We start from the raw sequence: 20,342 nt of genomic DNA, 5'->3' as shown, positions 1-20,342 counted from the left end.
CACTTTGTCTTTATTTACACGAGCATTGTATACATTTTTGAAACTATTTTGTATGGCCCAAGCTACCCTACCACAAATTTTTTTTCCCTGTTATCGTCGCTATTAGCCTTGCAAATTTACTGCACGCGTCGTTATTAGCATTGCAAAGCGTCACTATGAGCATCACTATTTGCGTCGGTATGAGGGTCGCAAATACCGAGTGTTCTATGGCATCGCCAATAACGACGCTTTTTGCGATGACGGGGGCAAATTTCTTTATTAACATTTTCATCACTTGTAACGTCGATATAAGGCCTATATCTTGTAATGTTTGCATCTGTAGCATTTAGACGACTACAAATTGGTGCTGAATATTATATACATACCTTGTTGAAGCTTTTTAAGTTTCTATTTGTATTCACCTAACTTTCTGCAACACCAAGCCATATTGAATATACTGGATCGAAACGTCTAACAAGCACAAAGTCATGTTTCTTAACATCAAGCATTGGTTCAAATGCATGTTTGGGTCATTTGCTAAGAGGACCACAATAGTGATCATTCAACTCTTTCAGTCCAATAAAGTCATTTGCATTATCTACATTGATACTAGTTACACCATTTTGTGTTCTTGGCCAAAAATTTGTGAAAAATATATCTTCTTGGAAATTTGGAGTTTGAAGAGCATAGATCATATATTTCCAATAATCAATCACTGGTGTTATAAACTTTGTGAGTTTTTCTTGAAGTACTTGTACATTTCACCATCTTTTCTACTACTTCAAATAGTCTTTAACTCCACTTACTACTTCTTGATGATCCTAAACATATAGGACATGGACAACAACATTGAAGCACCCTTTGGAAGAGTAGCTTTCCTACAAAGCCTCTCTTCCATAATTCAATGCCATCTTCTCTTGGTAACCAATCTAGGGAGTTTGGATGCATCTTGGATTGCATGATAGGTGTATCTCCTTGCATATAAAACCGGAATTGAAGAGGTTTGGAGTGACCAACAAGTGTATATTTGGAATCACACAAGTACCCCTTAAATGTATCTCTTAAAGTCAGGCACATGTGTCAATAAGAAAGTGTAGGACTTGTCATTTGACATGATTGAAAAGGTCATGCTTGTCCTTAGCTTCTCTAAAAATCTGTTGAATAGTGCATCAATGTCTTCATGTGTATAACCCACCATGAGAAACCCAAGCTAGGTCATCTTAAATGTTCCTCATGCAATAAACAATGATAGATATACAAAGAGATAGCAATTTTAATTTTCTAATCCACAATTATCAAGTTGAAGTAGCAAGTTCACTTGCAATTATTTGAAATGATGATGGCCATCCTGTGGTGTATTATCTTCCATGCATGATTTATTTTACACAACATCTTGATGGTAGTCTAGTGTTTTTGTCAAGTTGAGGGCTTTTACTAGCATAGAGGTTGATCTCAACATTTTGTCTACTTGTAGATCACCATTTGCATGCCTATGTAGTTTCTCCAAGTTCCTGAAGCACAAGGACAATGAGGCAATTGTGAAGTTAGGACCGTGAGGCTATAAATTAGGTGAGAAATGTCCATATCTGCCTTCTCCATGCCCATGTGTAATCATGCCTATTAAAGAAACTGGTAGTTGAGTAGATTTCAATCTCTTTGGATCAAAGCCTTAACCTAGGGATAGCTATCTTTTGTTGCTCTCTCTTATCATGTGTGATAAACAAGTTTTTCTTTGGATCTAATGTTGAGGCCAAGTGCCAATTGTAGTATATGTTTTGAAAACTTTGTTGTTGTAGCATGTGACATTGTCACTTTTTTAGAAGTACATTTCACTCTTGAAGACACTTTGTTGCTATAACTGAGCTATAAGTTGCTCTCTCATCTCTGGGAAAATGCTACACTTGGATAATTCACTTGTCTTTGCTAAGGTTACATGCTTGAACTCTATGTTCCAAATATGATTGAAGGCGGACAAGGACATTTTCTTACATCCAATACCATTCAATGTTGCATTTACTTCTGCCCATATATCCACCTGCTTGTAAACATATGGGATGACAAATGGTGTCTCCCTTGATCCATCTTGCATTGTTCTACTCTTATGTGACATTTTCTCTGCATTCTTCTTGACAAAGTCTCTAAGGATGGCTCTTCCCATCTCTATGTGATCCTAAGCTGCCCTTATTATCCCCTATTTCCATACATTTCCCTACTCACGACATGCTAAAATTGTGTTTTGTACATGTAAAAAGATATATTTGGGATTCCATGTGAATCTCATACCATGCACTTCCACATACCACTTGTCCATTGAAGATGAAGTTGTATTTCCTGACTCCCACATGATCAATCTTGCATGGTAACTCAAACTTGTCATAAACATAGTTTTTGTGGTCTTCAAATTGCAATTCCTAAAAGTATTTACATAATTGTTGCATTGCTTCTCTATTAGCAAACTTACAACACTTTGTGGTAGTAATCAATCATGGAAACATGTGAAATGGAGTCCATAGAAGTTCTCAAGTTTGCACCTCTAGGGGCAAAAATTCGAGCCTTTGTATTGACCATACAATATAATCTTTTTTGAACAAAGACTGATTTTTTTGTAGAAATAAAATCTTGATTAGTATCTTCCATGTTTTTGGCACAAGCATTTGTAGAGATAAATTACATGTAAAATTATTGTTGTAGTAGCAATGATCCATCATCAAAGGTAACCTATTTAATAGAACATCTTTCCAAAGTGACATAATCGAGGTTATCACCTATATATGTTCTTGTGTTTTGATCAAGGGCTTTATCTACTACCACACCAATATCCTCTTCTCCTAGCAATTCAAAGTTTATTGCATCATATGAAAAAGGCAATAGTATAATCCTTGTTCCAACACACATCATGTTGCCTTCTATCCATAACATTGCTAAATACAATGAAATATCAAGTTTCATTGGAGAAAAAAAGCACTTAAATATTAGACAAAATGAGTCCAATATCCATAATACAAAGTATTAATACAAACATCTTACAAAAAGGGGATAGATTTGACCATATGGCCAAAAATAAAATTTATCATGAACTGTGCCCTAAAGTAAAGAAGAAAAGATTATTTTTAGTTGCCCTTGATTTTACTTTATTTAATTAGCCACTCTTTGTGTAAGAAAAAACTTATTTTTGTGTTCTCATTAGGGAAAGATATAACATATGGTCAAAACTTATACTATATCTAGTCGACATGAGAACAAGGATTACAATTCTTTATAATGTATATAGAAAAAAATTTAGCCACCTGATAAAAACTCTATTGTATGTATTCCACACCATAGTTATATATAAAGATTCTTTGTGACCCCCATAGGAAAAAACATAATCAAATGATTGAAACCTTTGTTATATGTATTCCACATGAAAAAATGATAAAAGTTCATTGTAGTCTCCATAGAAAAATATTTAGCTAGATGGTCAAAACCTCAAGCAAAATACATACAACAAGGATAAAATTCATTGTGATCTTCATGGGAAAAGATTTAGCCGAATGGTTGAAACCTGTATTGCAAGTATTTTACACAAGACTTAGGATTAAAATTGTTTGTGATGCTCACAAGAAAATATTTAGTCCTATGGTCAAAACATGTATTATATGTAATCTAGATTATAACAAGGATAATAAATTTTTGTGATGTCCATAGTACACGATTTAGTCAAATGATCAAAGCCTCTATTGTATGTCAACAAGGATAAATAGTCTTTGTGATCTCAATAAGAAAATATTTGATCAAATGATCAAAACCTTTATTTCATGTATTCCACATGACAATAAGGATAAATATATTTCATGAAAAACATTGATCTCATGCTTAAATGTTAAAACCACAAGGATCTCCAAAGAATAGGAGATTTTATTCCCTATGATATAAAGGTTTAAATATTGAGGAAATTTCACCATTTGCACTCTGCTTTATGGTATACTATTTTAGTCTAAATCATGTTATATTAATATATCATACTGTGTGTATATTATAAAATATTATATATATATATATATAATTTTATTTTATTTTATTAATAATTAATGAATAGAATTAAAATAAATTTAAATAAACCCCACTAGTAGGATCTGGGGGCAACACCCCTAGTGGGGGTTGACCCCTAGCGGCAAGGTCGTGGGGAGAAGATATAGCATTTATGTAAAATTTTAAAAAATAATGACTTAAAATATTTAAACATTGTAAAAAAATGTTACAAAAATAAGATCTAAATATACTTGTATTTCATAATAAGTTATGGTAACTCAAATAGCGTGATATATTAAATCATCATTTTCACGAGGTCGATCTTTACAACTAATCATGATGGTTTTCAAAATGAGTTTCTCTTCCTCTCCCTCTCTCTTCTACACAACTTTTTGACCTGAGTGTTTTCTATGTTGTATTTTTACAGTTGTGGATTTTGTATCCCTAATCCTTTATGTTTTTATCTCTACGTCTATCATCCTTCTCTTACTGTAAGTTTTGCGGCTCTAATCATTTGCATTTTGTCCCCTGGCTCTTCCTTGAGTACTCTCTATTGGTTCATTTTCTAAACTGAAATAGGTTGTGCAGTGTAAATTTTGATTCGAATCTAGGTATTGTAACCAAAACTACCTACATCTTCAAATCAGAAATCTTGCACTAAGGGTTCAACAATTCTTCAAGGCAGTGAATGATCACCACTCCCAACATGTTTGCTCTACTTCACGTGTGATTTCTATTACATTCCAAGTAGCACACATTGCTTACTTCTACTAACTACAACAAGTTTTAAGCTCTTTCCTACTTTATTGCAGATTTTAAGTTAAACTACACTGATTTGGTACTAGTTATTCTCCACTTCTTTTCAAATCTCTACTAATGTGTACTCTCTCTTGATCAATTCAATCGACGTAATCACTACAAATCATGCTACTAATCTTTCTTATGATTAGTATAGAACGATTTTAAGATCAAGCACCACAAGCATTATCTAAATAAGAATCACGTATGAAAATTAAATATAATCTTTACTTTTGTGGCAATGGGATTAGGCACTTACTCTTGGGAATTCAATGTCTTCTTCTTCTTCCCGATTGCTTGATTGATCTCTTGGAGTGCTTGTCTTTTCTAATGCCCATTACCCTACAAATGATAGCTTCTTTGTTGAAAATACTCTCTTTGCTGTGAATATAAAATATATGATTTGTGTAATATTTGAAAAACTCTCTTAGATGTGAATATGAAATAAAATATTTGTGCAATGCTTTCATCAATGAGTGCTTTCAAAATACCAACCTTTATTTATATTATGTGATGCTATCTACCTTAAGGTTTCACCTCAAGGCTAAATCTAGCCTTATATTTCTTGTAACGTTCACTAATATTAGAGCATTTTATCATTGACGAAAGGGAATATGTCTATCAATGAGTATGCACTGAAGGTAAGGAGCATTGCAGATGCCTTGGCAGCGATTGATGCAATGCCCAATGATGATGATTTGGTGTTGCCTACCTTGGGTGGACTTAACAATGAAAAGGCTTGGAAGTCTTTTGTAACTTTCGTATATGTCAGAAAGCCATTTCCAGATTTCGATGAGTTGGTCTCCCTTATGATCACTGAAGAGATCAACATGCAGAGTGAGACATCTGAAAGAAGTGGTGAACATGTCCAAGCTTTTTACTCCAGTTCAGGAAGGGGACATAGCAAGTTCTCTTCAAGAGGCCGTGGTAGTGACAACCAGCAAAACAGATTGAATCAACAATTTGGCGATATGTAGGTTTCAGGAGGTCGTGGTAACTTTAGAGATAGGGAGAGCTTTAGAGGAAGAGGTGGTTGGCAGAATAGAGGTTCTAACAACTGTGGTATTGTGTCACTACTATGGCAAAACATGTCATATTGCAGCCCAATGTTATGCTAAGAAAGATGATATTTGCAGTGGTAAGTTGCAGCAAGGAAACTATGCATCATCTTCATGATAGAATGAAGACAAAAATGAACGTCTGTTTGTTATGCAGCATATGATGAATGCTGTTACAAGAAAGGGAACACATGATGATGTTTGGTATGTTGATTCAGCTGCATCCAATCATATGACCAGCCATGCTGAATGGTTTGGAGAGATGCAGGATTTGCAAAATGCAGGTTATGTGTAGATGGGTGATGATTCATGCCACCCAATTTCACACATTGGAAAAGTTCCCTTGTCCTTGCATGATGGTAAGACAAAGAGTCTTTCAGATGTATTACATGTGCCATCTATTGCAAAGAACTTGGTGTCAGTCGGTCAGATGGTAGAGCAAGGGACTGCAAGTCAGATTTAATGTAAAGGGCTGCTTTGTAGAAGACTTCAATGACAAGTGCAAGTTAGTTGCAAAGGGAAGTAGAGTTGGACGTATGTTTACTTTGGATGCTGAAATTCCTACTATGAATGTTGTTATGCATGCTAAAGGAAAAGGTATTGTTGTAGATATTGAAATTTGGCACAAACACATTGGACATGAAAATGTACAAAGGCTGAAATTAATGCGGTCAAAAGGGTAGGTTTGCCTATATTTAGAGTTGTAGAATTTCATAAGGTATACGAAGCATGTTAGTTTGGTAAGCAGGCAAGACAACCCTTTTCACATGACAGAGATGTAAGCAGAAATATCCTTGATGTTGTGCATACAGACATTTGGGGGCCTACACAAAATGTATCTCTTGGAGGCAGTTCATACTTTGTCCCATTCATTGATGATTGTTCTAGAAAGCTGTGGGTAAAATTTACGAAGGAAAAGAGTGAAGCATTTGAGCACTTTAGAACTTTCAAGGCTACAGTTGAAAGAGAAACAAGCTTAAAAGTAAAGTGCTTGAGGTCAGATGGAGGGGGAGAGTACCTCTCGAATGAGTTTAGTGATTTTCTGAGGTCTCATGGGATAAAGAGACAGTTCACATGCAGGTATACCACATAGCAAAATGGGATTGCAGAAAGGAAAAACAGGCATATTGCAGAAGTTGCACGCGCCTTGATAGCTGAAAAGAATATGCCTAAGCATTTTTGGTCTGAGGCTGTTCATACTACTGTTTATATTATGAACAAAACTCCCACAGCTGCAGTTCATTGGATGACTCCTGAAGAATGCTTTACTGGCAAGAAGCCTGATGTATCACACTTGAAGGTATTTGGCTATGTTGCATATGTTCATGTGCTAGATGAGCTACGGAAGAAGCTTGATCCAAAGGCAGAAAAATGTATCTTTATTGGATACTCTTTAGAGCAGAAAGGGTATTGCTATTATAACCCTGTCACATGTAAGTTCAGAGTGAGCATGGATGTCATCTTTGATGAAATGAGCAGTTGGTATGCATCTAGTGGTGATGCATTGGATGATGATGATAATCATGACACTCATGTGCAGGCTGAAAAGCAAGAATCACGGACTCTTAGTGGACCAGAGACATCATCTGTTAGTCCTTGGTCTGGGAGACTAAGGAGTAGCTCTACATCTTCAGGTGCATCTAGTAGCACTACATGTAAAGACAAGGAAAGAATAAAGTGTCAGATGGTATTGATGCAGTTCTTGATGGAGACTCCAGTGGCTTAGAGAGCTTGGATGATGAGCTTGGCATTCCTTCTGTTAGGACACCAGGTGTACAGAGAGCTCATAGTAATGTAAAGGCTCCATTGAGTGATCCGGTGGTATGCAAATCTAGCAGAGTCAAATACCCTCTTAAAAGATTTGGTTTTGAAGGTTATGCAGCTCACCATTATGCTTATATGGTGAAACTAGTTGAGGATGTTGATCCCACTTGTTTTGAGGATGCTATTGGTCATACTCATTGGGATGCAACAATGGATGAGGAGATGGCTGCATTAGAGGCCAATAAGACTTGAGATCTAGTATCATTGCCGAAGGGCAAGAAAGCTATTGGATATAAGTGGGTTTATAAGATTAAGCACAATGCAGATGGTTCTATTGTAGGTACAAAGCTAGGCTGGTTGCAAAAGGCTATGCCTAGACATATGGCATAGATTATGATGAAACCTTCAGTCCAGTTGCTAGGATGGCAATTGTCAGATGTGTGATTGCTTTGGCAGCAGCCAAAGGTTGGAGGTTGCAACAAATGGATGTGAAGAATGCCTTCTTGTATGGTGATTTGCAGGAAGAAGTGTATATGGATCAGCTAGTAGGTTATGAAGATTTAGAGCTTCCCGCGTATGTGTGTAGGTTGAAGAAGGTGCTCTATGGGCTCAAGCAAGCACCTAGAGCATGGTCTGACAAGATCAGAGAGTATCTTGTCAATATTGGATTTTATGTTTTTGATGCTGATCACTCACTTTATGTGAGAAAGGGAGATGCAGGTTTGGTCATCATAGTCATCTATGTGGATGACTTGATTATTACAGGTGATAGTGATAGTGGGATTGCTGAAGTCAAGGACTTTTTGAAGAAGAAGTTTGAGATGAAGGGTTTAGGTGAGCTAAGGTACTTCTTTCGCATTGAGGTGATAAGATGTGATGATGGTATATGGCTGTCCCAAAGACTGTATGGCTTGGATATGTTGTCCAAATATGGTATGACAGCTTGCAAACCACTTTCAGTCCCATTGGAGCAGAATGTAAAGTTGAGTGCTGATGTTGGGGATGAGATAGAAGACCCTGCTATGTTCAGGAAGATAGTGGGGAGTTTGATCTACATGACCATTACAAGGCCAGAATTGAGCTACGTTGTTGGTCTTGTGAGTCAGTTTATGCAAGTACCTAGAAAGCCACATTTGGATGCAGTCAGTCGCATATTGAGATATGTGAAGTCCACATTACATTATGGACTGTTCTATGAGGCAGGTACAGATGTACAGGTGTTTGGATACACAGATACAGATTGGGCTGGTAGTATTGTCTGATAGAAGATCTACCAGCGGATACATGTTCTCTCTTGGTAGTGCAACAATTACTTGGAGCAGCAAAAAGCAATCTACAGTTGCTTTGTCGAGTACAGAGGCTGACTATAGAGGTGCTGGTGTTGCAGCATGTGAGGTACTATGGCTGCAAACGTTATTGGCTGATTTAGATGTGCAGGTGGAAGGTCCAGTTGTCATTTTTGTGACAACATGAGCAGTATACAGTTGGCTAGGAACCCTCTGTTCCATGCCATGACAAAACATATTGAGGTATACTACCACTTTGTGAGAGAGAAGGTACTAGCAGGTGAGATTGACTTGGTATATGTCAGCACACAGGATCAGATAGCTGACATCTTCACGAAGGCATTGGATACAGAGAAGCTTCAAAAGTTTCAAAGCTTACTTGGAGTTGCAGAGATGCAGTTGAGCTTGAGGGGAAGTGTTGAGATGACAAGCTCAACACATGCGGACATTAATGATGGACCACTTGGTTAGATGGGTCCACACGTATACACTTAGCATGTCGGTGGTCATTATAACTCTCACATGGCCACTGACTCATTACTTATTATATTCAAGTTGTTACATCTATTTACAGCTGGCATAGTTATAGTGCCAATCGACTAGTGTAGTCTGTTATGCATTGTTTGACTTAGTAGGCCACTTTCCTTTATGTTGTATCTTATCTATACTTTTTGTACATTGTAAAGTATGTGGAAGAAGAAGAAGAAACCAGCATTAAAACGTTTTGGCCTCCATCTCTCTTCTTGTCTCTTGAGTGAGCTTCTCCTTGTGCATTCTCTGTGTGTTTGGTGCAGCATCTTAAGCAAGTCCCCCCACCACGCGATTCTTGATAGCTTAAGGGTGCCAACTTATCCACCGTTCAATGCTTCAAGACCTAAAAGTAGTTTTAGGGCAGCAAGCAGTCCTAGAGTTGATTACAAACAAGGGGATAACATGCCTAGATCCATTTCAGCCAACATGAATCTTATGTCTATATAGCCCTACGGACCTCTATAAGGAAAGAAAGGAAAAAGGCTTAAGTGTGGGGAAAATTATACACCTTATCATGCCACAAAGTGTATATACAAAATATCCAAAGCCAAACTTCAAAGTATGTGAAGGGAGCTACAAGCTCAACCACCAAGACCTACAGACCGCTTATTAGTCAAGCGTTTCAAGTCGAGCGACCATGGCTACCTCTTACATAGCCAACGCGCCCTCTCTACCTATGGGGTGTAGTGAGCTTAACCTAATGCCCAATCGAGTACCCTCCTCTCCCGTGAACATCGGTAGCTCCTCAATCCTTGAGACAAGCTCAAGCAACCTCAATCCGTCTCCAACAAGCTCCATCCTCCATAGCCATGAGAGACAAGAGAAGAGTAGAGAAGAGAAGAAGATGAAGTGAGGAGATGGGGAGCTTCTTCTCCTCGATCCCTCACTCTCACACACTCATTGATCCCTCACTCCCTCACGCTCACTCACTCTCTCTCTCAAGCACAAGCAAGAAGGTAAGAAGAAGAGAAGAAGAAGAAGAAGAAGCTTTTTGCCACACACAAGAATGAGCTTCTCATTCACTTTCAACTTTATATACATGTCCCACTTCCCACGGGTGGTCATCCTCAATTTTTACATGGCTAGCCATGGCCTAGGCCATTTTTCTCCATTCTTTCACTTCCTAGCTAGTCTAGCCGCCCTTCTAAGTTTACAATTTGTAGAGGAGGGAGGCTAGAGCTCTTTTACAAAGACTTGAGAGCATCTTTGCATTTAAAGGTGTGCTTTCTTGCTTTTAACTCCTCCAGACTTCGGCGGATGTGCCTTGGACTTTTGGCGGTTGTTCCCATGCTTTTGGATTTTTAATGGACTTATTATTCTTTTGGGTGCCTTCTCCATGCCTGCCCTACGCCTTTTCTTGCTTCTCAAATTTTTCTATTTTTTCACTTTTTCATGTTGCTGGTGTTGTAGTAAACAATATGTTAGTCTTTGAGGATCCTGAAGATGAGATTGATGAAGCTATGTAATTGTACCTAATGCTGAAAATGAAGATCTTGAGGAAGAAGTTGGGCAAGAGTATTTTTATGATCCAACCGACTCTTTCCCTTTTGATCCAGGTGGGAGTGTTCCTTTTGATCTAGGTGGGACTTATCATGAGCCACTTGTTGCCACTAGTTGCTCTATTTCCATGGATGCTTGGACACATTCTAAGAGCCCTAATACACTCTGTATGAAGGGTAACATTAATGGAAAGGCAGTGTTCATTCTAATAGTGGGAGTACACATAGTTTTGTGAATAAATCCACTATATGGACAAGCTAAATTGTCTTCCCACTGATTTACAACAGCCCATTAGAGTTTAAGTAGCCAATGGTGAAGAAGAAGTCAGCACACAAATATGCCCACATGTTTCTTTAAAGCTGGCTGAAAATTTTGAAGCAAAAGTAAACTTGATTACCTTGGAAATGGGGCCTATAAATATTGTACTCAATTGTGATTGGTTGATGACATTAGGCAAAATCACTATGGATTTCTCATGGCTATATATGGAGTTTATCTTCAATAGACAGCTCAGCCATTTACAGGGAATTCCTAGTAGATCATATTTTCATCTTATCACCATTCAACAACTCAAAAGGGAGTACAAGAGGCATTCACAAATATTTGTTTTGCATTTGAATAAAGAGATGGAAGATCAACCCATTAATCTAGCAATATATCCAGCCTTGACAGCTCTTCTTGAGGAGCATAGGGACTTGTTTGAGGTGCCTACTTCATTACCTCCCAAGAGAGCAGTAGATCACCCTATTGATTTGAAGCCCAACTCAAAGCCAATCAATAAGCCACCTTACAGATTGTCTAAGTGTGAGTGAGAGGAAGTAGTCAAGAAAATCAAGGAATTTCTTGATATGGGATTCATTGAACCAAGTTCTTCACCTTATGCATCTCCAGTTTTGTTAGTAACAAAAAAAGATGGATCTTTCAGGATGTGCATTGACTATAGGGATCTTAATAAGATCACAGTGAAGAATATGTATCCAATACCCAGGATTGTTGATTTGCTCGATGAGCTCAAGGGGGCTCAATTCTTTACAAAGATTGATTTGAGGTCAGGGTATCATCAAATTCACATGAGAGAGGGTGATGAAATCAAGACTACTTTTAGGACTGATCGCGGGCTCTATCATTTCTTAATGATGCCATTTGGGATTACAAATGCTCCAGCTACCTTCCAGAGATGGATGAATAAGATTTTGCAACCTTTCCTCTTTCTGTTTGTCTTAGTCTTCTTTGATGACATTTTGATTTACAGCAAGACTCTACAGGATCACTTATCACACATGAGGAGGGTTATTGATGTATTGAGACATAACAGCCTTATTGCTAAGGAGAAGAAATGTTCTTTCATGCACACTGAAGTGGAATACTTGGGACATATTTTCAGTGAGAAAGGGATATAGACTGACCGTAAGAAGGTGCAATATATAAACGATTAGCCAACACATACTACTACTACTTCTCTTAGAGGATTTCTTGGTCTATCTTCATTTTGCCGCCGATTCATCAAGCATTATGTGGCTATTGCAACTCCTTTGAATGATAGGTTCAAGAAGGAAGATTTCTTTTGGGATGCTCTTGCAGATTGTAGCTTCAACCAGTTGAAGGAACTCCTTACTTCTGCTCCTTTTTTTGTATGCCCAAATTTCTCAAAAGAATTTACCACATAGTGTGATGCCAATTGCAGAGGCATTGGGGCTGTTTTGTTACAAGAACATGGAGTGATTGCCTTTGAGAGTTGTAAGATTACACATAAAGAAATGGCCATGAATATTTATGACTAGGAGATGTTGGCTACTTTGCATGCAGTAAAGAAATGGCACCATTACTTGTATGGCAGTCGATTCAGAGTCTAGAGTGATCACAGGGTTCTTAAGTATTTCCTTACTCAGTCCAATCTTACTCATAAGCAACATAAGTGGGTAGCTACATTGTAGAATTATGATTTTGACATCACTCATACAAGGGGTAGAGACAATATAATGACAAATTCTCTTTCTCGTTGTCGGAGGGGTTTTTGTCAAAAGGTCGAATCCACCGGGGATCAGAAGTAGAAGTAGAGATAGGAGATGGAAGAGAAGATAGAGAATACCCAAGTGGTAAACATGACAAAAACAAATCACAATGAATTGAAACAATATGTATTGAAAGAAATTGGAATCTTTGCTCTACTTAGAAGCAATCTCCAGGCATTAGTTCTCCTGGAGCTCCTTCGTAGACCAAAAACGTGGATCAGAAATATCCACTCTTTTTCTGCTGCTCGGAACCCAAATCTGATGGCTTCGATGGCTTTGAAAGGGGGGTAAAACTGCAGGACACCTGACCACGGATCTTCTAGATCACTCCTTCTTCTTCTTTCAGTTCAATCTATAGTTTTGATCATGTTTACAGCGATCGCGATGCACGCGATTTCGTCAATCTGTCCTTCTTGTGAAAATCCCCTAACTAGCTGAAAAAGCAACTAGATTTTTGCATGCCATCCTAATCTAGAAGCTTTTTCTAACTTTTTCGAATTTTTACAATAAATAATATCAAAAATAGACTAAAATTATCCAAAAATCTAGTATTTTTGGATAATTCATGCAACTCGCACTAGGTACTAATGGCTCAGATCACATCGACTCTCTAGATCAATAGAGAAGTCGGATGATGATGCATTCCATACATTTTCACACTATGTCCTCATAACATCACGACATCCACCCCCTCTGAACCTGCACATCCTCCGGTATGTGCCAAAATCCTAGTTGTCACCGGATTCTGAGTCCTCCTCATCCTCTGCAACCATATCCTTTACTTCTTCATCTTCCATATCTTCCTAGCTAGCCCTTGTATCATGGCCGCTATTTTCTTCCAATTCTGGCAACTCATAAGCAGTAGATTCCTGGCTTTTGAATAATTTGATTCTTTTCCCTACTACCGAAAGTTTTATGGTTGTCCCATCCAGCTCATTTAATGCATAAGTAGCATTATCAAATACCTTTCTTACCACATAGGGTCCAAACCATCTCTTAGAAACTTTACGCATGGCACTATGCTGGTTATCTAAACTGCTATCATAAACCAATACCCAATCCCCATCTTGTATGGTTCTTGGTCTCAATCTATGTCTTTTGTCAAACCGTTTCTTGTTCTGTATCCTTGCTGCCCTTAACTTTGTAGTTGCTGCCTCTATGTCTTCTGACTTTCTTTCCAACTGTCTAATGCATAAGGCCAACAACTCCTCTCGGTTCAACTCCTCCTCTCAAGGTAACATACTCCATGTGACAGTCATCTCTTCTATTGGCATGATAGGTTTTTGACCATACATCAATTCTGCAGGCATATATCCTGTAACATCACTATGAGTTGTTTTGTTAGCCCACAAAGCATAAGGGAGAAATCATGGCCACTCTTTTATCTTCTCTCCACATGCTTTTGCTAATGCCTTCACAATAGGTGGATGACATCTTTCATTTTTTCCATTTCCTTCAGGGTTATAGGCTGAAGTTAAAGCAAGCTTTATCCCCAACTATGCAAAGAAATCATGAGCTTCATCTGCATCCAACTCACCCCTATCTGCTATAATTTTTCCCACACAGCCATATCGACAAAAGATCTCTTCTAAGAGAAAGTACATACGGCATTTGTCGTCTTAGTACGTAGAGTTCTCCCTTCCACTTGATTAGTCAAGTCTTCACAAGTAAGCATAAGATACCTCATTTTCCAAAGACCTGTAGGCATTGTGACCAAATCTACTACCCTCTTAAAATGAAGAGACAATGGATATGTGGGTTGCAATCCATCCCGATGTCTCACATTTGAATACATTTGACATGTCGTACATGTTTCCACAAAGTGAGCAACATCCTTATACATACCCTGCCACCAATATCTTTCTTTGATCTTTGTAAAAGTACCCCAAACACCTCTATGACTAGCCCACAAACTTTCATGAAATTCTTGCATTACTTTTACTTGTGAAGCTCTGTCACCCAAAACTCGCAATGGCATACCCTGTTTCTTTTTAGCATGTTTCCACAAGTATCCATCTTTTAAGAAAAATCCATAGGCTTTCCTCTTAATCTTCTTAAACTCCTCATCTGACCATTCATCTCTCTTTGTTAATGTACTGAGATATTGACCAATTCTCAGCCATTCTCCTGCATATTTGTCTTCCAGAAATACTTCTGCACAGGATGCAAAAACATCTAAAGCATCTTCTCTTTGTTGTCCAAGCTTCTGTTAATGCTGTAGCAACACTTTGCATTACTAAATTCACTCTTGCAACATCATTTTCAGCCATAAGAAAGTCATCTTCTTCCTCCTCATCCATCATCCCATCTTCATTCTCATAGCGTGCTCGAGATAACATGTCTGCCACTCGGTTATCTCTTCCTGCAATATGCTGAGATTCAGGGTTCAAAGATTTGATGTATGGAATCCACTGGAGCATAGCAATATCCGGGGTAGCACAACTAGTAATCATACCCAATACTGGCAAACAATTAGTCTCAATGACTACATGAGCACCCATATAATACTCCTTATCACATTTAAGGGCTGTCACAATTCCCCATAATTCTCTTTTTACTTGTGGATATCTTCTCTGTCGTTCAGTCTATACTTTTGCACCAAATCGTATTGCATACCTTTCCCCTTCCTCATCATCTTGCCCAATTGCCCATCCAATCCCGATTGGGCTTGTATCAACAGTAATAATGATAGGCTTCCCATGTGAATAGTCAGCCTTTCTCAACGTAGGAGTAGATTTTAAGAGTTGCTTCAATTTCTTCATTGCTTTCTGATGCTTCCTTTTCCAATGAAATTTTTTACCTTTCCGTAGAAGCTGATAAAGAACATTAGCTACATGTGCAAAGTGAGGAATCCATATCAAATAGAACACACATGCACCCAAGAATCTACGCACCTATGATACATTCGTGCATACATCTCACATTCTATCAATCCCATCTATTTTTATTGATGGTGGCCTTTGCCCATAAGGCCCACACATATGCCCAACAATCAAAACCTCCTCAACTCCAAAGATAGAATTTTGTCTAGAAAGAGTTAAATGCACCTCTTCTAGATGTGTCAAAATCCTCTCACAATCCACAACAAACTGTCTACATCCATGAGCATCCATCTCTTCATTCTTTTCATCCATTGCACACCCTTTTATTGGAACATCATCCAAGAAGGGCATAGTCAATTGTCGTATAAAATCCCTGAGTACCCTATTCATAGCATTTGTCATGTGTGCCACTGAGTTTGTAGCACCCTGTGGGAGAGTACACATCCGTACTAACCCCAAAGGAGTCTTCATGGTTGTGATATCCCTACTTTTAATTGCAAGCTGAAACTGATCATACCCCGAGTAAAGATCACCCAAAGAATAGATTGCTCTGCTTGCAAAAGCCTCTGCAAATTCATCAACCACAAGACCTCCACCCACATTTCTTATGGTCACTTTATTGACCGGTTGCATGTCTTGAATAAATCTCAAAGCCCCATTCTTTTTGGGCACAGTAAACCAATGATTTGAGTACGGGGCTAAAGAAGTCTCCAAGATCTTCATGAGAATCTTTTCATTTGGCAAATCCATCAGCTTTGGCAAGTAAGCTTTAGGCACTGGAATAGGCCTCAAGTTCCATGGTACATGTGGCACAGTAAATATGACCATAGGAGAGACAACATTTGGATCCACATAACCTATTTCACTTGGTTGAAATGCAAATGCCTTCCCATGTCTAGCCAACTTAATCAAGATGTACTCTAAGCCTAAGAAAATCCATCAATTGAACTAGTATACTTTAATTTTCCTATCACCAATGGATTTAAAATTTAATTGATGGGCATTCTAAGACATTGATCACTCAAGATTACTAGAGTGCAGTTCAAAGTTAACTTTGTTGTTAGATGTAGACTATGACCTATTTTTGAATACACAATGCATGTCTCATTGAGGACTTGGAAAATGGTCTAATCTTCCTAGGAATAGGATGCATGCATTTCACACCGAGATGGAATCCTGGAAAACCTTGACAATTCTACTCTCTTGGTACTCTTACATGACGATTCTCATCGTCACCCTCCAACTTCATGACCATTATCCCGACGTGTTCCCTCTTTTGAGAATAAGAAAGATTTGATGCACATCCTCACCACCTTGGAAATGCCATTTATAAAAGAGCCATGCCTATGAATTCTTGAGTTAGAAAGATGTACGAGACACTTCAACTCTTATGATAGATCCCTAGGAAGAAACAGACTTACTGCCACTCTATATGATGGCCCCTAACTCAAGAGAAGCAAGCTTCTAGGGCTATCCTATCCCAACAAATAGACTTCATTATGCAAGATCCTCAACTAGTGGTGGCAGCCATGTTTCCATAATCGAGCGGATACTAATTTTACCATCTTTGACAAATTGTTGAACAGTCCCACTTGGCAATGGACCAATCTACACCAAGTCCTATTTGATTTCCATAATAGCCTCTTTATCTCATCAATGAGGGAGCAAGTCCTATTAGTTGCAAAGGTAGTGTGTGACTCCACAACAAACATGCAACACATAATGATGAAGATTCTGACTCTGATTTGATTGATTTTGACACAAATGCCCGTGACATTGAGAAAAGTTATATGTATCCCCAACCGTCATTGATGCAAGTATTGTGAGACTAAACTAAGTTGAAATGGCTCAAATACCTTAAGGTCTATCCTATCTCAATGATCTTTGAACTATTCACGATTGATGATAACCTAGTCAAAGTCCGAAATATTACCACCACATCAAGTTATGACTCTAACTCAGATGGAAACAACAAGTCTAATCCAAAAAGCCCCCAATCAACCCAATTTGTCAAATCTAAGATTAAACTTCCAGTCCAGCTGAGGCAAAAATACTTAAAACACAATATTCACTATAGTGAGTCAAGGACTCGAAGTCAAAAGAATCCTCAAGTCCTACCACTACTGTTCATGAGACTCATTAGGGGGAATATAGACTCAAAAAGGACCTCATTAAAATTTGATTATAAATTCTTAATGTTAGATGAGTCTCTCTTCAATGGTCATCATTGTATGCATTTTTGTTCCCTGGTCCCCCCTATATTCCTAGGCTCCACCCACTTTTTATAGTGAAGCCTACCTAGAAAGGAGGGGGGTTCTCCCTTTCTTTTCACCCTAGTAACTAGCCCTTTTTATCCTCCAAGTTGGGACCATCACTCTTCCAAAAGTGCCATATTAGCATCTTGGATTTATTTTATTCCAAAAAATATTTTTAAAGTGCCATACCACCATTCTTTTAAAAGTGCCACATCATGAACTAATATTGATCCCAAAAAGTGTATTTTTCTCTCCTTGCTCAAAACATGGTCTTTTCCATCTTTATTGGTGCATAACCATATTATATATGAATCTAAGCTGTAACGTGTCCACCTAATCGCTAGTAGGACAGGTCTTAGCAGTCCATCGGGAAGAGAGTCCAGAAAGCGCCACCCAGCACTCCCATGGAATGTCACGGGGTTTGCGATCTAGGTCTTCCCAAGTCTGCCACAAAGCAGAAGCATTCCGGCCATTCCCACTTAGGACCGACCTGAATCAGGGTTTTCCTAATGGTCAAATTCCTAGAACGGCAGCTAGCGTCGAACTACTTTACGTAGAAATGTCAGGGTCGAAGCGGATTCATGCTACACTTAGTTCAAGGAGAATGGAAAATGAGAGGGATGCAAAGCTCGACCTCTCTGCCCATAAGGCATAGTCCCATTCCGTTCCCCTAAAACAACATAAATCGGGACTCTAGTATCCTAGATTCTAGGTCAACGTTCCTTGCTGTCAATTTCCTTTGAGAAAAGTTCCCGACCAACCGGGACCACCCATCCATAGGACGGACCCATGGCCACATCCATCGCACTTTCCTCAAGGTTGCTTTAGTTGTCTAATTACCTACCACATTTAGTTTGACACGCAAAAACAACTTCCTTAATTAGCCAATTAATCACCGATTCCTTCACGTAATCTTAGCACTTGACATAAAAAAATAGTGTCAAACAAGTTCATTTTCAACAATTGATCTTATTTATCTTTCGAATACATCATATAATCCAGCCCGTAGGCTAATCCATAATCCGCCCGAAGGCAATCCATAATCTTCCTGAAGGCAATCCATAGTCCGCCCGAAGGCAATCCAGCAATCCACAGGGATTACTAATCTAATTTTCCACTCGTAGACTAGTATACGGGCCTCGAGATCCAATCTTGAGTCACGTCAGCCTCTTGTGTAGGACCCGGAAGGCAAGGGATTTATGGCCTGAGCCCCCCCTGACACGCAAGAGTCCTCCTGCTCGAAGTAGCTCCCAACGAAGAGACCTCTCATGGTGGGTTCGGTCCACGTTCCCAGTGCAGTTAACAACCCCCATGGTTAGGGTCAGGCAGACAGTCGGGGGTAACTGATGCTGCCTCTCCCTCAGGCCTTCAACTTGAAGCATTAATTATTTTTCCATCTTTAGTTCCTTGAGCAAAGCAATACAAAAAGTGCTCCTAAACTGTATAAACACAATCAATCTAGTGGTCGTTTATTTGGCCAACTACTAAGGAATGAATCCTTCTCTCCGAATGCATCTAGCATTCGATCCGGGATCAATTGCGACTTGGCAAGATCCACAAGGGTTTCATTGCTTGATTACCCTTTTATCCTTGGGTTAGGGTTTATACCCTATTAACCCAAATTAGCAAATACCTTAGGTACCTTGACTAAGACAGTAAATCCTGGAGACTTTGTCGCTCTAATTTGATTTGTCAATCTCTTACTAGGCAATACATAGCTTCCCCTAACTTGGCAAATCAGCCCAAGAAGGGTGATGTAGCAGGATGACTACTGATCTTGCAAGTTAGCCTTGTGCTAGAACCTGCCAACCTTATTCCAAGGAGTGGCGTATCTATCTTGTGATTAAAACACAAAGGCATGCCACATTACAACTTGTGCACAAGTGTTGCACTAAACTTGCCGGATCGTTTCTCCCATCAAATGACATTTCTTGGTCAATAAATATGTTTGGCCAAGATATAGGGTTTGGGAGTCCTCTTGACCCAACCCTAACCTTACTAGGTTAACAACGTTAGAACCTAGGGTTTCTAAACTCAATCGGAGATCTGATATTAGGTCATTCGATCCTTAGGGTAAAACCTTAGTTCGTTAGAGTATGGGCGTCCAATTAACCCAAACATTCCGTGAATGTGGGTAGGACCTTTGGGTTTGAAGGTCTCGACTTGGCGTCCCAAGTGCAATACTAGGCATAATTTCTTTAACGTGCTAAACCCTACCTAGCACTTAGAAGTGTTCATCGTACCAACAAGTTATGCTTTTACGAATCCCTTGAGGGTTATAACATTACAAGTGATTTAACTAATTGGTCTACTTGTCTTGTGACAG

This window comes from Lygodium microphyllum, chromosome 12 (genome assembly GCF_053477565.2).
Source record: "Lygodium microphyllum isolate KBCC chromosome 12, Lygodium_microphyllum_v1.1.10, whole genome shotgun sequence".
Taxonomy (NCBI): Eukaryota; Viridiplantae; Streptophyta; class Polypodiopsida; order Schizaeales; family Lygodiaceae; genus Lygodium; species Lygodium microphyllum.
This window is presented reverse-complemented; position numbering follows the sequence as displayed.